Source organism: Panthera tigris, chromosome A3, assembly GCF_018350195.1.
Source record: "Panthera tigris isolate Pti1 chromosome A3, P.tigris_Pti1_mat1.1, whole genome shotgun sequence".
Lineage (NCBI taxonomy): Eukaryota > Metazoa > Chordata > Mammalia > Carnivora > Felidae > Panthera > Panthera tigris.
In genome coordinates this window covers 17,331,211-17,351,196 of record NC_056662.1, presented here as the reverse complement: position 1 = coordinate 17,351,196, position 19,986 = coordinate 17,331,211, and the positions used below count along the sequence as shown (strand labels likewise).

At 45.4% G+C, this 19,986-nt stretch overlaps 1 protein-coding gene across 2 annotated transcripts in view; it reads right to left on the bottom strand.

Moving 5' to 3' along the window:
* Positions 1-19,986, bottom strand: part of PTPRT (protein tyrosine phosphatase receptor type T) — a 796,626-nt gene that overhangs the window by 752,745 nt on the left and 23,895 nt on the right. Inside the window, exon 1 of one of the 2 annotated variants that reach the window (XM_042980383.1) lies at positions 10,494-10,575. The exons of the other annotated variant lie outside the window; for it this stretch is intronic. The gene's annotated coding sequence lies outside the window, so the exon portion shown is untranslated. Of the gene's footprint in view, positions 1-10,493; positions 10,576-19,986 lie in introns of those variants that run through there. 2 annotated transcript variants of the gene reach the window in all.

Here is a 19,986-nt window from a genome sequence, read left to right as displayed (position 1 = left end):
CAGAACTGTGAGGATCCACCCTTCATCCCTATCTTCACACTTCATCTGGAGAGACAGACGATTCTCTTTCATGCCTCCTGACTCGGAGGGATTGCCTCCAGAAGACAAACTCAGGTCAGAACACAACAGACTAAATGTCTTTGTTGAAGACATTTTCCCTTGAATGACCCAAGTATCCTGTCTTTTAAAAATCACTTTCTAAAGGAGTTGGAGTAATGTGGCTCTTTACACTGACATCCTTGTCAATAAGTCAGCAAATCCTCGACATCAATCTCTAACAGCTAAAAGGTTAGGATAGAGCAGAATGAAGATCTTCAATGAGGAAGCCTCCAGGTCACCACGACCACAGCAGACCCCAGGCTTCTGGAGAAAGTGACATTTAACCCCTCTTTCGAGGCCAGGATTTGAGACCGAAGACACACTCAGAAGTCACACCAGGTGGGGTAGCAAAAAAGACATGGGGCTTGGGAGAGACCCGGCTGGATTTTAGTCCCAGCTTTGTCACATGCGAGCTGCATGAGCTTGGGCAAGTTACTTAATATCACAGAGCCTCACTGCCTTCACCAGCTGTTAATGTAGTCAACAAATAGTTACTCAATTCCAATTGTGTACCAGGCACTGTACTATGCACTAGAATATGAGCATCAGGAAAGTGGCATGGTGGGGGAGGGGACAGGACCTAAGTCTTCATCAGTAACCATTGCAATAAATGTACAGTTACAAATTGTTGCATGTGCCACAATGGAAGACTGTAGGATCACCTGACAGGGCCTGACCCCAAGGAAGAAACATTTGAGTTGAGAGTGAAAGAATGAGACAGGTATGGGAGTACCAGGCAGAAAGAGGAGAACAACTAATATCAGCTAATGAGGTAACGGAACACACCTAGCCCTGAAAGAAAGACTCAATGGAGGTTGAGGATGAGCATGTCCAGTTGAGGATGCACCGGGGGCAGGGTCGAGGGGACCTGGGGATCTGTAGCATGCTGAGGAAATCTGGACTTTAGAGCAATAGAAAAGGTTCTCTCCAGTTGCCATGTACAGAAAGAAGTAAGCATACCAAAAAGAGACACAGCAGCATGCTGGTGGCCAAAGAGAGAACAGATTTAAGGAATATTTAAGAGGAAAACTGGACATAATTGAGGGCTGAGGGACAGAAGGAGTCAAGGGTGACTCTTGGTCTCATTTGTAACCTGGAGAGATGATATGTCTACCTTCCCAGAGAAGTATAAAAACATTTTCCAAGTGAGGTAACAACTTGAGAGTACTAGGCTCTCATTTAAAGTGTTAGATGAAAGGGGCACCTGGGTGGCTCAGTTGGTTGAGCGTCCGACTTTGGCTCAGGTCATGATCTCACGGTTTGTGGGTTCGAGCCCCGCATCAGGCTCTGTGCTGACAGCTCGGAACCTGGAGCCTGCTTCGGATTCTGTGTCTCCCTCTCTCTCTCTGCCCCTCCCCCACTCACACTCTGTCTCTCTCGCTCTCAAAAAGAAATAAAATATTAAAAATAATAAAAAATAAAATAAATAAAGTGTCAGATGAAAGGGGCACCTGGGTGGCTCAGTCAGTCAAGCGTCCGATTCTTGGTTTCAGCTCAGGTCATGATCTCGCGGTTCGTGAGTTTGAGCCCCACGTCAGGCTCTACACTGACAGTACAGAGCCTGCTTGAGATTATCTCTCTCCCTCTCTCTCTCCCCCTAAAAAAACAAACAAGCAAACAAACTTTAAAGTGTTTGATGAAATGAGACCACAAATAAAAGGCCAGTTGGTTGCTGGTGTTACGAGTTCTTGCCCCTCTCCATATCCTTTTAATTAGGGAGCCCAGACTGAGCTAGCCAGGCTGGGATGGAGGTCTGTGAGACTGGGCCCATGACAGGAGGATGGATATCTTCCCTGAGATCAAACACCCTGAAGACCAGGGGCCCAGCTCAGGATTCCTGCATCGTATGGGTGGCTGGATCAAAGGGTCCGCAACATGACCTTGAAGATCCATGAGCCTGTCATCATCGTGTGAAGAGCTGGGCTGGAACCAGTGGCAAAAATTGATCACATCCCTTCTCTGATTGTGAACACGTGGTAACTGCCCACTGCTCTGCACAGGACACTGACCCCTCTGGCAAGGAAATTCAAGGTCCGACACAAATGAGCGCCAACGTTTCTTTCCCACTTCTTCACCAGTGCCCAACACAGTGGCCAATGTCAGCTGCCCACCTGGCATCCGCTTCGTCTCATCCTTTCAAGGCTCCTTTGGGGAGGCCCTGCTTTTGGGGCAGCTAAAGCTACATCCTTTGGGCTGAACAGACAGCACTTGTGGCTCCCGCATCTCTGGCCCCCAGATTGGTCTAGGTCACTGGACTAGCCTATCCTGTGTCACACTGCACAGCACTGGCGACTTTAACGTCTGTCTCTCCCTCCTGAGGCCAGGATGAGGTGTGACTGTCCCCTGGGCTCCAGTGGGCACTGGAAGGTGGCCTCCTCCTGCATGCTGGCCGAGGGATTGTGTTCCACACAGTCTCCCTGACCCCATCAGCCCTTACTGCTACAGGCATGAATCTCTCCATGGTTCTGCCTCATCTTGGGAGTGAAAAGCCAACTCAATGTCACTCTGAAGCTCAACCATACTTACTCTGTGTTCATTCTCTTAAAAAAAAAAAAAAGAAAGAAAGAAAGAAAAGAAAAAAAAAAAAGGTGCCCTTCATATGATCTAGCTCTCAGGCAAATTGTGGGGGAAAGGGGGGCTCTAATTAAAAGAAAGCATAATGAGAAACAAGGTCCTTTGAGCCAGGACAATAAAATCTTACCACCCTGGGGTCACCCTCTAGGAAGTGAGGATTAAGAGAGAAAGGATTGTATAAAGGCAGCTTGAGAAATCATAACAGAAAACTCTTAGAAAGGACTTACTGTGCGCCAACCACTGTTCTCAATGTGTTACTTATAAAGGAAAGTAGCTATTTCCCTGAACCCTGCTGGCAGAAAAGCTGGGAAGAGATAAGAAAAGGCAGGATTAAGGAGAATGACCCAGGAAATCCTGGGACAGGTGTGACACTGTCCTGAGGGTCAGGGGGAAGCCCAGCTCAGAGACCCTTGTGCTCAATTACTCCAGAGACATGGACACTCCGCCCAGGAGCCTTAAGGAGCAGGCCCTTTAGGCTGTGGTTCTTAAATGCAGCTACATTTTGAAGCCCACTGGGAAGCTCTAAAAACCCTAATGCCTGGGTCCCACCCTCACAGGGTTTATATTTTTAATGCTATTTTTGGGAGAGAGCACATACACACACACATACACACACACACACACACACACACACACACACACACGAGGAAGCGGGGGAGGGGTAGAGAGAGAGAGGGAGACAGAGGATCTGAAGCAGGCTCCTTGCTATCAGCTCAGAGCCCCACGTGGGGCTCAAACCCACAAACCATGAGATCATGACTTGAGCTGAAATCAGACGCTTAACCGACTGAACGACCCAGGCACTCCTCCCATCACTATAGATTTAAATGAGGTTAAACTGGGATGCAGTCGGGCACCAGGTAGTCCAAAAGTCAGCCCTGGTGGAGCACCAGGGCAGGTGATGTAGACAGACCTATCAGTTTCCTAGGACGGCCATAACCAAGCACCACACACTGGGTGGCTGGCAATGACAGAGATTAATTGTCTCACAGTTCAAGGAGCTGAAGTCTAAAATCAAAGTGTCAGCAAGGACATGGTCCCTCTGAAACCTGTAGGGGACAATCGTGCCTCCCCTCATCCAAGCTCCTGGGGATTTTGCCAGCAATCCTTGGCACTCCCTGACTCCCAGCTGCAGAAATCCACTCCTCTCCTCCGTGGTCACATTGTATTCTCCCTCTGTGTCTGTGGCTTCTCGTGGTCACCTTTGTAAAAGGACACCAATCATACTGGATTAGAGGTCCACCTACTCCAATATGACTCAGCCAATTACATCTGCAATGACCCTATTTCCAACAAGGTCACATCCTCAGGTACAGGGACTAAGACTTGAACATGTTTCTCTTTCTTCTGGGGAGGGGTGACAATTCAACATCTAACCATGGGTTTCAGTCCCAGCTTTTGCTGCCCAGTCAGCACTGGTCTGTGGACTCTGCCCATCCACTGCTCAAAGTGCATGCTCCCAGCAGGAGTTGCTAATTGGAGCCCAGTACTCCAACGTTTGAGGGGGGGGGGGTCCCCAGATGTTCCTGTCCACAGAGCTCCTGCCGTTCTCATTAATGGCCATGGAGGTATCTGTGCTGCTTCGCTCCAAGCCTTTTGACCTGGGTCTGCTTGCCCTTGGCTTCTGGATCCTCAACTTAAAGCTGTTTGGCAAGGCTACTAACAGCCTGCTAAGCTCGACAAGTCCTCTTTCCATGGGAAGTATACTGTACCCTGCCCCCACCCCCCCCCCACCCCCGCCAAATCCCACTTCTACCTGGAGCCTACCACAAAGTAGACATCTCACCTCACCATCTGTGGGCCTGCCCCTTGTTCAGAGGACAACCTCCCCTCTGGTGAGTCACAGCCCCCTCAAAATCTATACTGCCTGTACCTAGTACACCATTCATGAGCTGAGTGTCCTCAATCAAGTCACTCAGCCTCCCCGAGGCTCTGTTTCCCTAACTTTACAATGCAGATGTCATCTATACCCACATCCCTGATCCAAAACTTCCAGGACAAGATCTACTTCAGAATTCAGAATGGCTCAGATTTTTAGAAAGATAGTATGGGCACATGTAACATCCCTGGTGGGATCTGGGGGTTGGGAGCAACATCCTTTGCTCAACATATAAATATTTCCCCAAGGAAGCCCATGAAAACTCACACAAGGGGAGATAAATAAAAACTATAAACAGCTTCAACATCAGTTTGGGTCAGATCTGGCAGCCAAAAGAACTTAGTGCTCAACTTAAAACAACAAACAAACAACGCTTTCCATTTTAACAGCTTCTCGACTTTCTGGACTGTGTAAGAGAATCTAGCTCCTAAGCTTGCGTAAGTATTATGAGAGAGCATGTATGTGTAGCTACCTTGAAGTATGTCTAGTTCAGAGCTCATTAAATACTTAGGACTCTGGGAAAGAAAAACTAAAAGCTTTAATCCGGCTCAAGTCAAAATTTGCCACCCTCTTTAAAACACTGTAATTTGGCCCAAAGGCCTCCCACCTCCGCATTCAAAGCGGCTACATGGCCCCGCATCCCGCCCTGTTCCCCACTTCACCAGCAGCACCACACCGAGGTCTCAGCACGTTACAGAAGCCACGTTTGTTGCAATCATTTGTTTGTTAAGATGGTGAGTTTTACTTTTTAATTCTAGCTCGTTCCACATCTAAAATTTGGCACCACTCGCTGCTGCAACAAGGCCCACTCTTAGAAAAATCCCCTGCATCAGAACACTCCCGTATTGTGCGACAGCAGCCTGGTCTCACGAGAGGCAGCCAGACACGGATGCACAGGTGCCCCCGCATGCTGGAACTGCCTTCTGCAGCGAAAGCACTGAGAACGTTTTCAAAACTCTAGAAGACACATAAATAGAGAAGGGTCCAGTGCCTGCAAAACACGGGCTGCTCCTAGCAGAGAGCCGGGCAGCCAGACTCTGCAAGGCCAAGGTTAGGAAAGCCACATCTCATCAGGCCTCGTGTGACCTTGGAGAAGCTAACTCACTTCCTAGATCACAAATTCTCCACTTGCCAAGTAAGCATGTGGATTACATTCCTTCCAAAGGAATTTCGGCTTAGAAACTCGACAGTTAGAGGATTCCTCCCCGTATGAGAAGGACTTTGCTTCCCTAAAGAGATCTGGGAAATAAGCTGCAGCTATTGATAGCTTCCAATAGGCAATCACAGGCGGGAGGTAAATAAGCAATTACACAGGGCACATCATGAGCACGACAAACCACCTTCATGTGCTGACGGAATCACAATATTAGCACGACTCTGCAGCAACCACAGAAACTCCACTCTTCCTACCCCCGCGGACTGGCCGCTCCCACCACTGCCTCTGCTCAAGCAGCTGCCGCAAGTCGGACCTGTCAGAAATCAACCCAAGGAATTACTTCTTTTTGGAAGCAGAAACTCCTGAATTGGAAGTGATTCAGGTGAATGTGGCAGATGGTAGCATCTCAAAAGTTGTCACTTCTCCAAAGAAAACTGGCAAGGGTGACAACCTCTGCTGGCCAGAATCCAAAGAGCAGAAGTATAAATAACATGGCAGGTGTAACAGGTACTTATTGGGGGAAAGGAATGGACTGAGGGCACAGAGTTCCCTGAGACGTACAGAAAAAGGGGCCACGCTCATGGTGGCCAGGAGGGGAGCAAGCCTGTGGGGCTCCTGCAGTGGACTAAAGCCACCTCTGCACCACATTCTTATCAGGGTGAAGGAAGGGGTGAAAACTTGGCCACACATCATCACATTACGATGACCTCAGAGAGTACATCTCCTTCCTTAGGAAGAAAATTCTGTAATTGGCCAGAAAAAAATAAATGTGAGCAAGTGTGTGTGCATATGAAATCTTAGAAATCCAGCCAAGAAAACTGCAAGATCAAGAACCTGAATGAAGTTTGTCAGAACAATAGAAGATAATGAGGAAAAACACTGAACTTCAAAACTCAACAGTCAAGTTAAATATACATGCTGGGAACAGCATTTATGCAGATGAGCTTGAGGGGGCGGGGAGCTTTTTCTGAATGCCAACTGTGTACCAGGCACTGTGCTAGGCACTTTAACTTCATGATTTCACTTCACTTTCATAAAAAACTTACAAAACATCTTTGGCAGCTACAGTAGCAGGAATGATAGGGAAAACACTAGCAGCAATAGTGTTTTTAAATGTTTTTGTGATGAAAAACAACATAGGTTCCTGGTAGGAAGTCTGTAAAATTCAAAAAGTAAGAGAAAAGTGACAAGTCTTATAAACTCATCTTCAGAGATCAGCCTGATGCCAGTGCTCCTGCCACCACAGTGTCCCCCCACCTGACCACCTGAATTTGAGGTTCTTTCAACAAGATGACTCCTCTGACTTCTTATACTTTTCTGGCATTCATTCATCCATCCATCCATCCATCCATCCACCCATCCATCCACCCATCCATCCACCCATCCATCCATCCATCCATCCATCCATCCGTATGAGCCCCTATTTGGGCTCAGACCCGCGTTAGGAGGTAGGATTACTGGGATTTGACAAGCTCTCTACTCCCTGCCTGCCCACCGATGCCTCTCCATTCAGCCTCACTGGCCAGGCACTTTCTCTCCATACTTGCTAGTAATGTGTCCAAGTGTTGAGCTTGGGGTCTCTGAGATACAGCCTTCTGAGAAAAGCTGGTGTTCTTCCTGACCTTAGACCATCACATTCAACTGTCAACCCCCGGATGGGTTAAATAGGTGATGGGGATTAAGGAGTACACCTGTTGTGATGAGCACCGAGTGATGCTGAATCACTATATTGTACACCTGAAATATGATACTGTATGTTAACTGGAATTAAAATAAAAACTTAAGAAATAAAAAATATATAAATAAATAAACTGCCAACCCCCATTACCATGTAGGTGAGGTGAGGAGGGGAGTGGCCCCACAAAGGAGAGGTGCTGCCTTTAAGGACAACGGGCCTGGACACTGCTCTGCAAGGAGCCCACCCTCTCCCTTGCCTGAGCGTGTGAAGATTCTCAAGATCATCATAGCAGTCAAACAAGTACCTCATTCCAAGTCACGAATTGTTTCTGTTTGGTTTCTTTTCCCCATATGATAACTTTAGCAGAACGAGGTTCAGTCTGGGGAAAGTACAAAGAGCTAACTTGTGTGGCATTGGCCAAGTTTACTCCTCCTCTGGATCTCAGTTATTTCATCTGAAAAATGGGGGACTGTATTATTTGACTGTCCAAGGATGTCTGATGGTTCATGATTTTATATAAATCTATTCCCTATCATAAACCGAAGCGTGTGTGTGTGTGTGTGTGTGTGTGTGTGTGTGTGTGTGTGTGTGTGTAAGCAAGAGAGACAGACGATGTGGCCTGTAAGAAGTCTGACTTCGGCTTCTTGCTGAATAACCACTAAATTACTTTAAAAACTATAATCCCAGACTATCCTATTGACAATCAAGAGCCTGTGCAGTGAGTGCTGTGTACGTCCACCTGCTGCACACGGATGGACCAAAGCCTGAGTGAAGAGCACGTCAGAATGCTTCCAGGTTGTGGGCTGGCTACAGGAACCCACGGCAAGTGTAAACAGAGCTCTGCGGTCTAGTCTGGGGAATGGACAACTCCAGACAGAGCATGTGCTCGAGGGCAAGCTAGGTTATGTCACAACCCCTCAGGAAATCAGGGCCAGTCTAGCCTCTGGGAAATGAGGACAGGGGAGACCTGGGCAGAAGAACCAAAGCTCCAGCTGGGCCAGAGCTCAGGTTCAATCCTGGGGTGCTCATAAAGACCAAAGTCATCACCCCTGGTCACGAGACAGCCACGCCTGCTGCGTGCAGGAGATATCTATACACAGACAGACCTATTTGGGGTCAGCACAGAAGGTGAGCAGATGGGGCCAGGCTGCTAAGGGATTTAACACCTTCCCACCACCCCCATGGCACACTAACCCCCACGTGTCACAAGGAGCCACAGACCTGCTTGCTGCCTGCTCCCTTCTCCCATTTCTGATAAGGTCACCCACCGTGCTTTATAATGCAAAAATAACATTCCTGCTGCCAATGCAAATTATGTCTGAACCATCCCCCCTCCCCTGCCTCATGCAGAAAGCAGCTCCACAGGGGAGAGGTGAGCCAGGCTGCAGTTACGAGGCTTTTTGAGACACCTAATGAAACACCTTGTGGTGACCGCCCCCTCTGAGGAGAGCTCAGCAAAATGCATCGCAGAAGCAGATGTCAGGCTTGGGGCAAATGCTTCCAAAGCACAAAAGGCATACACAGGGAGGGACTAGAGCTTTCCCCATCCTTAGCAGGTGTCCCCAAGTCTGTGGTGCTAACTAACCCTGCAAAGTCAAGATAACCACAGTAACTGCCCCACCTCTCTCAGCCTCTAGAGGGTACAATCTCTCAGCCTCTAGGGGGGTACAAGAGGTACCACTCTCGTTTAGTATAAAGCTAGGGTAAAACTACAAACATTTTATCGAGCTCAAACTCAAAAGCAATAAAGTTTTAATTTAACTCAAGAGGTTAACAGCTCAGGGATCTGGGAAATCACTCTGCAAGGCTCCCTTACTGTGTCCCTTAGGAGCTCTGAGCGCCCTGTGGCTGGACTCTTCCTACCTGCTGCAGCAGTGACCGCTGGAGAGTGAAGATGAGGACACAGGTCTGGGGACAGGCTCCAAAAACATTATATAACCTGCTTTTTCCTCTTCTTCCCCTGTGTCTTAGGCCTGCTTGGAAAAGAACTGCTGGAACTGGGCATCCTTATGTAATGGCAAAAAAAAAAAAAAAAAAAAAAAAAACAAAAAACCAAGGACTGCTTGGATGCCACTTCTGTGTCTAACCCTTACAGACAACGTGACTCCAGGGAAAGTGACTGGGTCATTCTATGCTTGAGCTTTCTCACTTAAAAAGGAGGGTGATGGGGGCACCTGGGTGGCTCAGTCAGTTAAGCATCCGACTTCAGCTCAGGTCATGATCTCATGGTTCATGAGTTCGAGCCCCATGTTGGGCTTTGTGCTGACAGCTCGGAGCCTGGAGCCTGCTTTGGAATCTGTGACTGCCCCCCCCCCCCGCCGTCCCCTCCCCAGCTCATGCTCTGTCTCTGTCTCTCAAAAAATAAATAAACGTTAAAAAAAATTTTTTTGAAGGAGGGTGATGATAATAATATGTTTATCTCCTCCAGTTTTTATGAAGATCAAACTAAAGAATGCACAGGTATCAATCAGGGTCACACTTGGCATGTTCAACAAGGAGAATACATGAGAGCTCAAACGAAGAGACTATTTATAAAGGGGCAGACAGGGGAGAACATGTGCAAGTGGAGCCAGGCTGTCTCCACCCCTCAGGACAGCAGAGATCACAGGGAGGGAGCAGTTACTGTAATCAAGCAAGAGCAAACAGAAAACAGTGATGAGAGGCTCCTTCTAGAGGAGCAGTGACCTTCAGTCCAATGACATGGCTTGGCCTCAAGCAAGGGCACAGGGAGATGTCCAGGGAATAAGTACCTAGACCACGCTGTCTTCTCTCCTCCCTCCAATCTCGGGCCATACAGAAGTCAAAGGGCACTGGTGAGGTCCCTCCAGGTGAGCCTTCCAAGACAGTAAGCAGGGTGGAAGGGGCAGAGCATGGACTGAGAGGGTCATGTGGAAGATACCAGCACAGCATTCAGTACACATACGATGTTGTCCTAGAATAAGTGGGTCCAGGCCTGGCCGCTAAAACACTGAATGGGGATTTAGAGCCAGATGCCATAGCTATCAGTGTCTCTTAGCAGCCACTGCTGGGTGAATTGCTAGATGTTGGAAGGACCAGATCCAGGTGGCACAGCCCCTCCAGCCCCTCCAGCCCCTCCCTGGACCTACCAAGTTCGCCTTAGGGATGTGTAGGCTTTGGAAGCAATGGCTTGGGGCAAGAGACAAAGGAGGTTCCCATCATCAGTTCAGAACACAGAGGGGCTTGTCACAGCCAAGATGGCTCCACCTTTTATTGAGTCAGCGGAACTTATTAAGTGAAAGAAGTCCATTCTTCTAATTAACAGAAAGTCCCACCTCCTCCTAAATCACCACCAGCCTCCTTTCTAGGACTTTCCCACCTGCTCTAAGTGAATTCAGAGCCCCGTGGAACAATGAAAGTCTCTCTTCCACAGGAGAGCTCCTTGGACAGACAATCCGATACATCAAATCAATGAATCCAATATTTACAGAGATCCAGGCCTGTACTGCTTCTGGGGTATGCTGAAACAAGTCAGAGGCATTTAAAGCACTGTGTGTGGTTTCTCTTTCTGAGGAAGACCATCCTCTTCACATGTCCCTAAATCAGCCCAAATGGGAAGAAGCACATTCTCCAAGGCAGGGTGGAGTCGACTGCGGGGCCACAATACCCTCGCTCTGAACCCCAGGCTCCTTTATTTGCTTGGTAAATAACCTTGGGCAAATCCCTTCAAGTCCCTGGACCCTGCTTTCCAATCATCTGAATCTCTTGGGTATTAATCCCTAACTCACAGGATCACAGAGAATTAAATGAGAGGATGTGTGTGAATCTCCTAGAACAGCACCTGGCACACAGTAGGTCCTCAATAAATGTCCACTCTTCAGCCATGAAAGTGGCTTCCAGGTCTCCATATGTGTTTCCTTCATCTTCCCTTGAAATATCAGTCTCAGAGCTGCCAGATCCTGCTGTTTCTGTTTCCTAAAACGTGGGTTATGTCACCTTGTCTCATTTCTTTCTTGGCACACATTTCATCATCAATAAAATGGAGTGGGGCAGGTTACTGAAAGGACTAGACAAGTGGTTCTTGACCTCTGCTATGAGTATACTTCTCCCTGGACCCTCACATTTTCAACGGCTTGTCTACTACAGAAATAGAATTTCCAAAGCAAAAAAATTACCTCTCCCTCCAACTTCTCTTAATCAAAGCAAAACACAACTGCTACCCGCCCCCCATCAGGGCTCTTGAGAAGCATGCGATCACCAACCTTGTTCACTAGGTTGATTCCACTCAAACTCTAACCCAAAAAACCTGAAATTTCTTTGAACCTGTGTAGCTCAGACATACCATCGCACAAGCATCTTGACATACTAAAAGCAGTTCAAGCATTACCACTTCTTGTCAGGTTCCCAGGTCCTCAAGTTGAAAAACGCTGGACTAGGTGATTCCTAAGAAGGTCTCCACCTCTGTCCTTCTGAGATCTCAGATGGAACAACTAAGGAAGATCAGGCACACCCTGAAAAGGCACATGCTAATGAGAGCCAGCCTGGCATTCATTTGACAAAGGATAGACTCACAAGGTTAAAGGGACTATGCTTCCATGAAAAGGCTGAATACCATTATGCAGTGCTGTGAATCTATCTTCCCAAAACAAACCTTCTGGTAACGCCTGGCAATAGGAAGCCGAAGTCCCTTATGTTCAGTTGCTAAATACCTACAGTCCTGTGGTGTCCCCGAGGGCACCCACACACATTCCTTCATGAGGTCATGGGCTGTGGATTCAACCCACGATGTTGTTCCTCCAGAGCCTACCTTGGAGCACCCCTACTGACCATGCAGAAATGATTTTGAACTAGAAGTCCTCACCACGCAGCCGGAGGCCAGCCTATCTCCCGACTCCCTTTCTTTCCATCACATGGAAAACTCACAGATGGAAGAGAACAAGCTGGTTGACCAGGTCTCATTTCCCACAAACACCTTCACTCTGTGGTCCTCGTTAGAGCACTCAGGAGCTGACTCGTTGCTAAACCAAACTTGCAAAGCACTGTGTTCCTGCCACTTCCCTAGATGCACACTTAATTACAGCGGCTCCTTCCAGTCGGCCATTCTCCACGATTTCAAACATCCAGGTTACTAGTCTCCTCATGTCCTTCTCAGGCACTCATTAGCGTTGAACATTTTGTTCTTGTCTTACATCTTCTATTCTGTCCCCTATACAGCTTAAGGAGTACTTGAGTTTTTGTCTCTGCCACTGTGTTACCTAATAAATAGCATTCTGTCTGACATGAGATTGAGAATAACTGCTTGCTTTACAATTTTCTATTGAAATTTTCCAAAGATAACCTTAAGGCCCTAAAACTCTTCTCTGCTGTTAGACCTCGTGCTTTTACCAATATCCGACTTCTATTATTCTTAACCATTAACTGTAATGTTACTCACCTCTAATTATCATCACTGTCTTGCATTTCCCCGTTTTCAATCTAATTCTTAAAAATCCATTATAAGTATCCATACTTATAGTACCTCCCTGCCTGCCTGGAGCATCCCTTTCACTAAGTGTCCCAATTGAGACTCTCTCTCTCTCTCTCTCTCCACATATATATATATACATATATATATATATATATATATATATATATATATATATATATATGTGTGTGTATATATATATATGTGTGTGTGTGTATGTATACGTATATGTATATGTATATGTATATGTATATGTATATGTATATGTATATGTATATACACACGGCTACCCGACAACAGAGAACAAGATGCTTTCTGTTAATCTGCCATGGCTTCACCTCAAGCTTTTGCTATAGATGTGATAAAGCAGGGGGCAGCAACCATTTCCTAGAAAGAGCCAGATAGAAAGTATTTTCAGTTTTATAGATCACACTGTCACTGTTTCAACTTCTTAGTCCTGCCATCGTAACCAAAAATCAGCCACCAACAATATGTAAATGAATGGGTGTCACTGTGCTCCAATAAACTTACTTACAAACACAGGATGCAAACCACATTTGGCCTACAGCCCACTGTTTGCCAACTCTGGAGATAGAAAAAGATGGTATTTAATTTGTATTTGTGTTATTTAATGATGAGATTTTTCCCCACTTTATAATAAACAGGGGCGGTCCAAGTTGGGAATGGGGATATGGGGAGATGACAACTTTCGTGGTTTACTTGCTGTACTGGAGAAACCAATCAGACAACCAAATGACCATACCATGTTGGCAGATGGATATACACCAAGCTAGAGCTTGAAAGAGGGCCTGGATGGAGATTTAAAAAAAAAAAAAGAAGAAGAAGAAGAAGAAGGAAATCATCAGCCAAGAGATGGTCTTCAAGCCACTGACCTGAATGAAACCATCAAAGGAGCTTGTGTAGCTGGAGAAAATGGCCCAGCAGCAACTCCACCCTAAGAAGGCCTGGAACCAGCAAAGGAGAACAGGGAAAACCAGCATGGATGAAGGGCCACTAAGTGTACTGGGATTAGAAGCCAAATGATAAGCAAGTTTCAAAGAGAAGAAGAGACCGACTAGAATCAATGCTGCCAACAGGTCCAACAACATGAGCAGCACAGTTTTCGGCAATACGACACCACCGGAGAGCCGAACGTGAGCGGTTGTGACAGGGACAGTGGAGCAGCTTTGGCAGTGACCAAGCAGAGCGAACCCAGAGAGGTGGGGAGAATAAGTTCTCTGGGGGAGCCATGCTGAAAAAGAGGGAATAGAAAATTAGGGTATTTTATGTTTGTTTAGGAGACTTTTAACATTAATTTTCACATATGATATCAACCAGTCAGGGTAATTTCCATCTTTGATGGTGTCCCTTAAAATATTCTCGCTTGAACATCACATAAAATTCAAAGGCATTATGTTTTTCTCTTCTACATTTAACATGTTAGCAATCTATTTTCATATACGGACTGAGTTAATGATCTAACTTTCTCCCTAAATAGCCAATTTTCCTAGCAGCATTAATTAAATAATCTATTCTTTCCCCTGCTGATCTGAAATCCACCATTATCACATAATAAATATTTACATATACTCAAACCTTTTTATTATATTTTTTTCTGTTCTGTTCCAATTATATTTCATTTCACCAGCCACTAAACTAAATAGCTTGTAGTGTTAAATTATTTTTATAACCCTTTATAACTTTTTACTGTGTAAATCTCCTTTTATTTTTAAAACATTATATTTTTTTGCTATTCTTATGGGTTTAAGCTTCTATATAAACCTTAGAATAAATTTTGTCAAGTTCTAAACAGTAATTCCTTAAGGATTTTGATTGAAATAACATAAATGCACAATCAATGTGGAGGAGAACTGACATATTTACATATGTCAAGAAGTACATAGAGCACACTTGTTCAGAGACTATGTAGTATGATTTTCAAGAAGCACAGCATTTTTCATTGGTGTAAAGATTTTTCTCCATTGGCTCATTCCGGAAGTATGTCCTTCACACAGGGATTCTATCCCCTCCATGGCCTGTCTAGATGCCTCCTCCACGTTACATAACTTCTAATGTGACCTAAAAACTCATGCTCTAGATATAGAGCCTCACATAAATACTGGAATAAAACAGTTTTGTGTTAAAGCAAATTGGGGTCCAGGTACCCCAGAATGAGTGTATGCCAGGATTGAACTAGGAGGCTGATTTCAATCCCCACCACCTTGAAGGATGGGATCCTAAAACACAACTAAGCTGAGTCAAATACTTGAGTAGACAGAGACCATGGCTGAGTAAATCTGCAGACTAGGTGGAAAAATAGCATGGTTTGGTGCCCCCTTTTCTCAAGTACATACATGTCTGCATAAGTGACAGCAAATCATTTCCAATGCCCCCAACCTGACCACAGACAGAAGAACTGGGGAGGCATGCTGTGCCATCACCAGTCACAATTTGTTTGTCATAGCAGGACTTTGAACCCCCTCATACCCAAATAGTATTTGTCTGAGGAATGAGTCTGCCTGGAGACACAATGGTGACATTCCATCTTCTTTTCCAGAAGTATCCATCCATTTCCTTTCTCCATACATGCATTAATTTATTCATTCATGTGGGAAACACTTATCAAACCTACTATCTGGCAGACACCTTATTTGGTACTGAGAATATAGACAGGAATGAGACACTCTATCTTTGAGTGTCTTTGAGGCACTTACCCAATTCACACATGGTTGGAGGAAGCCAAGACTCAGCAAGTTTGAAGAACTCAGGAATAGAAACAAACTGGTAAGGTACAACCAGGGCTTAATCAAGGACCACTTGACTCTTCTATACCTGCTACCCCTCAGAATTCATGTCACAAAACTTCCTTTGGCACACAGTGAGAGAATACACAGAGAAGACCCTACCTAACTTCCACCAGACATGTGCCTTGCACCCATCACAGATATGACACCTGGAAGCAAAACAACAGACCAGACAAAAAAGATAATCCCACATCAACTCCACCCCTCCCCATCCTGATGGCCCCTTAGATGAAGACTCATGAGGATATTCTGCTTGGTAGTTAAAGCAATCACTAGGAAAAAGGTTTCTGAAATCTCTAAGCATTGCTCATTAGCATAAACCTAGGAGAGGTCTGATAAAGTTCAGAGCTTCTCTCCAAGCCTGCTTGCTCCCTCTATGCCCAGAGCAGCAGCTGGGCAAGGGATCACCTTCTTTGCAAGGAAGCAAATTAAATTAAATTAGATCATTTATACCAGCACCAACAACAGCAGCGGCACTTTCAACAAAATTAAGATCTTGAACTGAAAACAAGAGCATTATCTTCTGAAAACCTAATCCCACTGCCTAGTTTAGGCACTCACCACTGAGACCTACTGCAGCAACTTGACATAAACACATGGGAAAGGAGGCTTGGGGAGGCCCCACAGTGTCTTTTTGGTAGCCTGGAACTCAGTCTTTTGTTTGTTGCTATTCTATTCTTATAGAAACACATATCCAATAATGTACTTGACATATAAATGGGCCATTTCAGTGAAATGGTCATTGAAAACCTTTTCTAATAAGAGTAAGTCATACTGGCTGTGCAAGAGTGTATTTACAATCACCCAGCGTGGCAGAGTGGAAAGAATGCCAGATCTTTCAGAAAATATGGTGGCTTGAGTACCATTTCACAGAAACTCCATCTCCAAAGTTGACTGAAGTGAACAAAAAGTAGTGAAAAGAGCAAATATACTATTAATGCTGAAATACAGAGAGAGCCCTAACTTCACATTATAAGTTTTAAGTGTCACCTTGAACCCAAACGAAAGGAGAAGAATCCAGACCCATCTTCCCTTTTCAAATGTAACAGTGCTGGAGGGAATAAACACTGGATAAACAGAAAAGCTCAGAGATAGCTCCCAATTTGAAGGGAATCAACTGGAAAGTATTGCCAAACCATGGGATAAATGTAAACCATCCCGAGTGGAGTTTGTTTTCCCCACTAGGGATTTACATCTTTCCTTAAATCCCACCCCCAGAATAGCTTGTCAGGTGGAAACCAGTTATGTCATATCAGGGTTCAAATGGGGGAAAAAAAAAAAAGACAGTGAATAGGCCTAGAAAAATAAAAAACAAAAGCCTCTGAAACAGAATGACCTTTCATGAAAGCGGAGGACGCATAAGCAACAGACGCTTTAGGGGAAGCTCTCCATCCAGAAACTGGAGCCATTACCAATTCAGCAGGACTGGACCCAGTGTAAGACTTTGGATAAAGTCAGAGACCAGAGACAAGACTCCTAAGTCCCCAGTGATTTCCTCTCCCATAAGGGAAAGAGCCAGACTGTGTCCAAATACAAAGGAAGAGTAGCCAAAGAAAATTCGGTGTTCCCAATCTGTATCAAGTAACACTGTCACGTAACCGGCCCAATTTATATATATCTATATATTTAATATATATAGATATATGTATATTTTTATATATTATATATATATTTACATATATATTTTGTTATATATTTATATATATATATTTATATATATTGTATACATATTGAGATATATATATATATATAGAGAGAGAGAGGGAGGGGAAGAGAGGGAGGGGGAGAGAGAGAGGGAGAGAGAGAGAGGGAGAGAGAGAGGGAGAGGGAGAGGGAGAGGGAGAGAGGCAAGTAGAAAAAAACAGTCTAAGACTTCAATGAATATTGTGTCACCCCAATGTAGGTCTGGCATGCAAAAACAATTAAAAAAAACAAAAACAAAAACAAAACACCTCGCTCTTGAAGAAGAGGTGCTCCAGGAAACAGAAAAACAGTTTTGTAATCCCACGGAAATTGAAGAGTCTAAGAACACCCTCGACAAGCAATGAAGAAGTCGGAGGACATGAAGGCTTTTCAAGGCTGGGAAAGCACATGTTTAACAGGGGATTGTACCCTCACTAATACCAGATCTGCAGTTCCTGAACATATGCGGGGACAGTGTGTGAGGAATATGCACACTATCAGGGCTGGAAGGACCCTCATCTAGTCCCAGTCAGCAACAGGACAGTGAAACCAAGGTCCTATATTTACTAACTGGCAGAGCTACAACTCAGATCCCAACTCTCCTCAGTATATATAAATAGGAAAGGAGGAGGAATGGGAAGGGAGGGAGAAGAGCGACAGAGAAAGAATGTAAGACAGAGGCAGCGGCTGGGTGTGACAAAATGAGTATGTTGTCTGTGCTCTTAGGTATATTCCTAGGAGTGGAATTGCTGGGACACATACTTACTTTACGTTCAACGTTCTCAGGCACCACCAAACTTTTTTCCACAGCAGCTGCACAACTATGCATTCCCACTAGCAATGTACAAGGTTCCAACTTCTTAGCTCCAGCACTTTCTATGTTGTGCGACTGTGGATAAGTTGTAGCATTTCTCTGCATCTGTTGCCCCCTATATCTAAAGAGGAAGGGTTAGGACCAGCTATCCCAATTCTGCTTGTGTTGCTGTATATCCATACATGCTTTCTTCCCAGCCACTTCTCACCTTCCACTGCCCACATCACCTTCCAGGAGTTCCCCGACAGTGTGAACTGCTACAATGAATAAATCCTGGCTCTTCTCCTTCTCAGAGCTGGAATTATCTTAATGCATGTTCCCAAGTTATAGTAATGCGCTTCCATTTCCATTCATATCTCTCAGTATACTTTTTTCCTCTGGTCTCTTCTTCTAACCTTTTTGCAAGCATCATCTTGTTCTGTCTGTTGGCTGTCAGCTTTTCTCTACAAGCTTTCGCCGAGTTGCCAGATTCTTGGCTATTTCTCCACCCTCAGCTCATAACTATTTTTCCCTCAAGCTCAGCGACTGCTAAGTGGTCTTTGTGAAATCCTATTAGGATAATCTCCATCCATGTCTCAGATGGGCCGCCTCTGGAAACCTCAGCTGTCTTCCTTCCCACAGTCTGCACATCATAGGCTAGCTCCTGAGACACCCAACTCATACTTATTCATAAATGTGCTTAAAAGGCTCTAAACCTGTGGACACAAGCAACGGTTGAACTCAACAAACAGCCAGCTCAGATGTCATCTTCTGCAGGAAGATTTTCCTGTTCACCTGAACCTCCTCTTCCCCCACAACCCTATGGAAAAGGAACCTGACTGACCAACTCCTCTGTGCTGCTTCTGTTTACGTTTGTTTTCGTCATGTATCTGTTTCATCATCTTGTGGGCCTCATTAAGGTGGGAGATGGAATATCTTGTTCACAGTTGTACCCTCAGTGTCTGGTATATTAGAGGTTCTCAATACGTGTTCGTTAAATTAATCAATGACTGAGCTTCTCTTAACACGCAGTTGATCTTGGGTCCGCCTATCTGTCTGTCCATTAAACCCAAAGCTCCCTTTGGGCAAGCTGGGATTTACTCACCATGGTAACCACTGTGAAAGAAAATTTTACTCTGACACTTGTTACAACAGTAAGGAAGAATTTAATCGAGACTATTGTAATAGAGATATTGCAACAGGGAGAGAGATAAGGCTCAATTCTGAATACACAAAGACAGTTGGGGATCTGTAGCTAAGGAGCAGAGTGAGGGGGGTCAGCGACATCAAGGATAAGACAAGAGATAGGACTAAGGCAAGGATAAGACTAAGAAAAGACATCAAGGATAGAGGGGATTTTCTTGCTAACCTGACTTAATAGGAATCTTGCTGAAGGCCAGACAGGGTGATCAGATTGCAAGAGTTGGAGTCTCGCTACAAGTAGGATAAGTAGGCCAAAAATAGGATAGGGGATAGGAGCTTTAGGATATGGGGGTAAGCTCAAGGCCCAGTCAAGAAGAGGGACCAAAGGAACCTAACTGAAGTTTGGTCAAGGAAAGGTCTTTGTTACCCCAAACATGTGGCATAAGTTCCGTCTTGGGTGTGGCTGTAGCAACTCAATGTTTGTTGAACAAAAAGCTGCATCCTCAGCAAGGATTCAAAGCTCTCTCTTCTTCACCCTTCCCTCAGCAGAAACAGCAGCACATACTGTCCCAGCAGATGGTGTCCAAGGGGTGCAGGGTTGGGGGAGAAGGCAACGAAATGTGTCCCAGGCCCCTAATTAATCAAGCATACAGGGGCGCTGGAATGGCTCAGTCGGCTAAGTCTCTGACTCTTGATTTCAGCTCAGGTTGTGATCTCCCAATTTGTGAGACTGAGCTGACAGCCTGGAGCCAGCC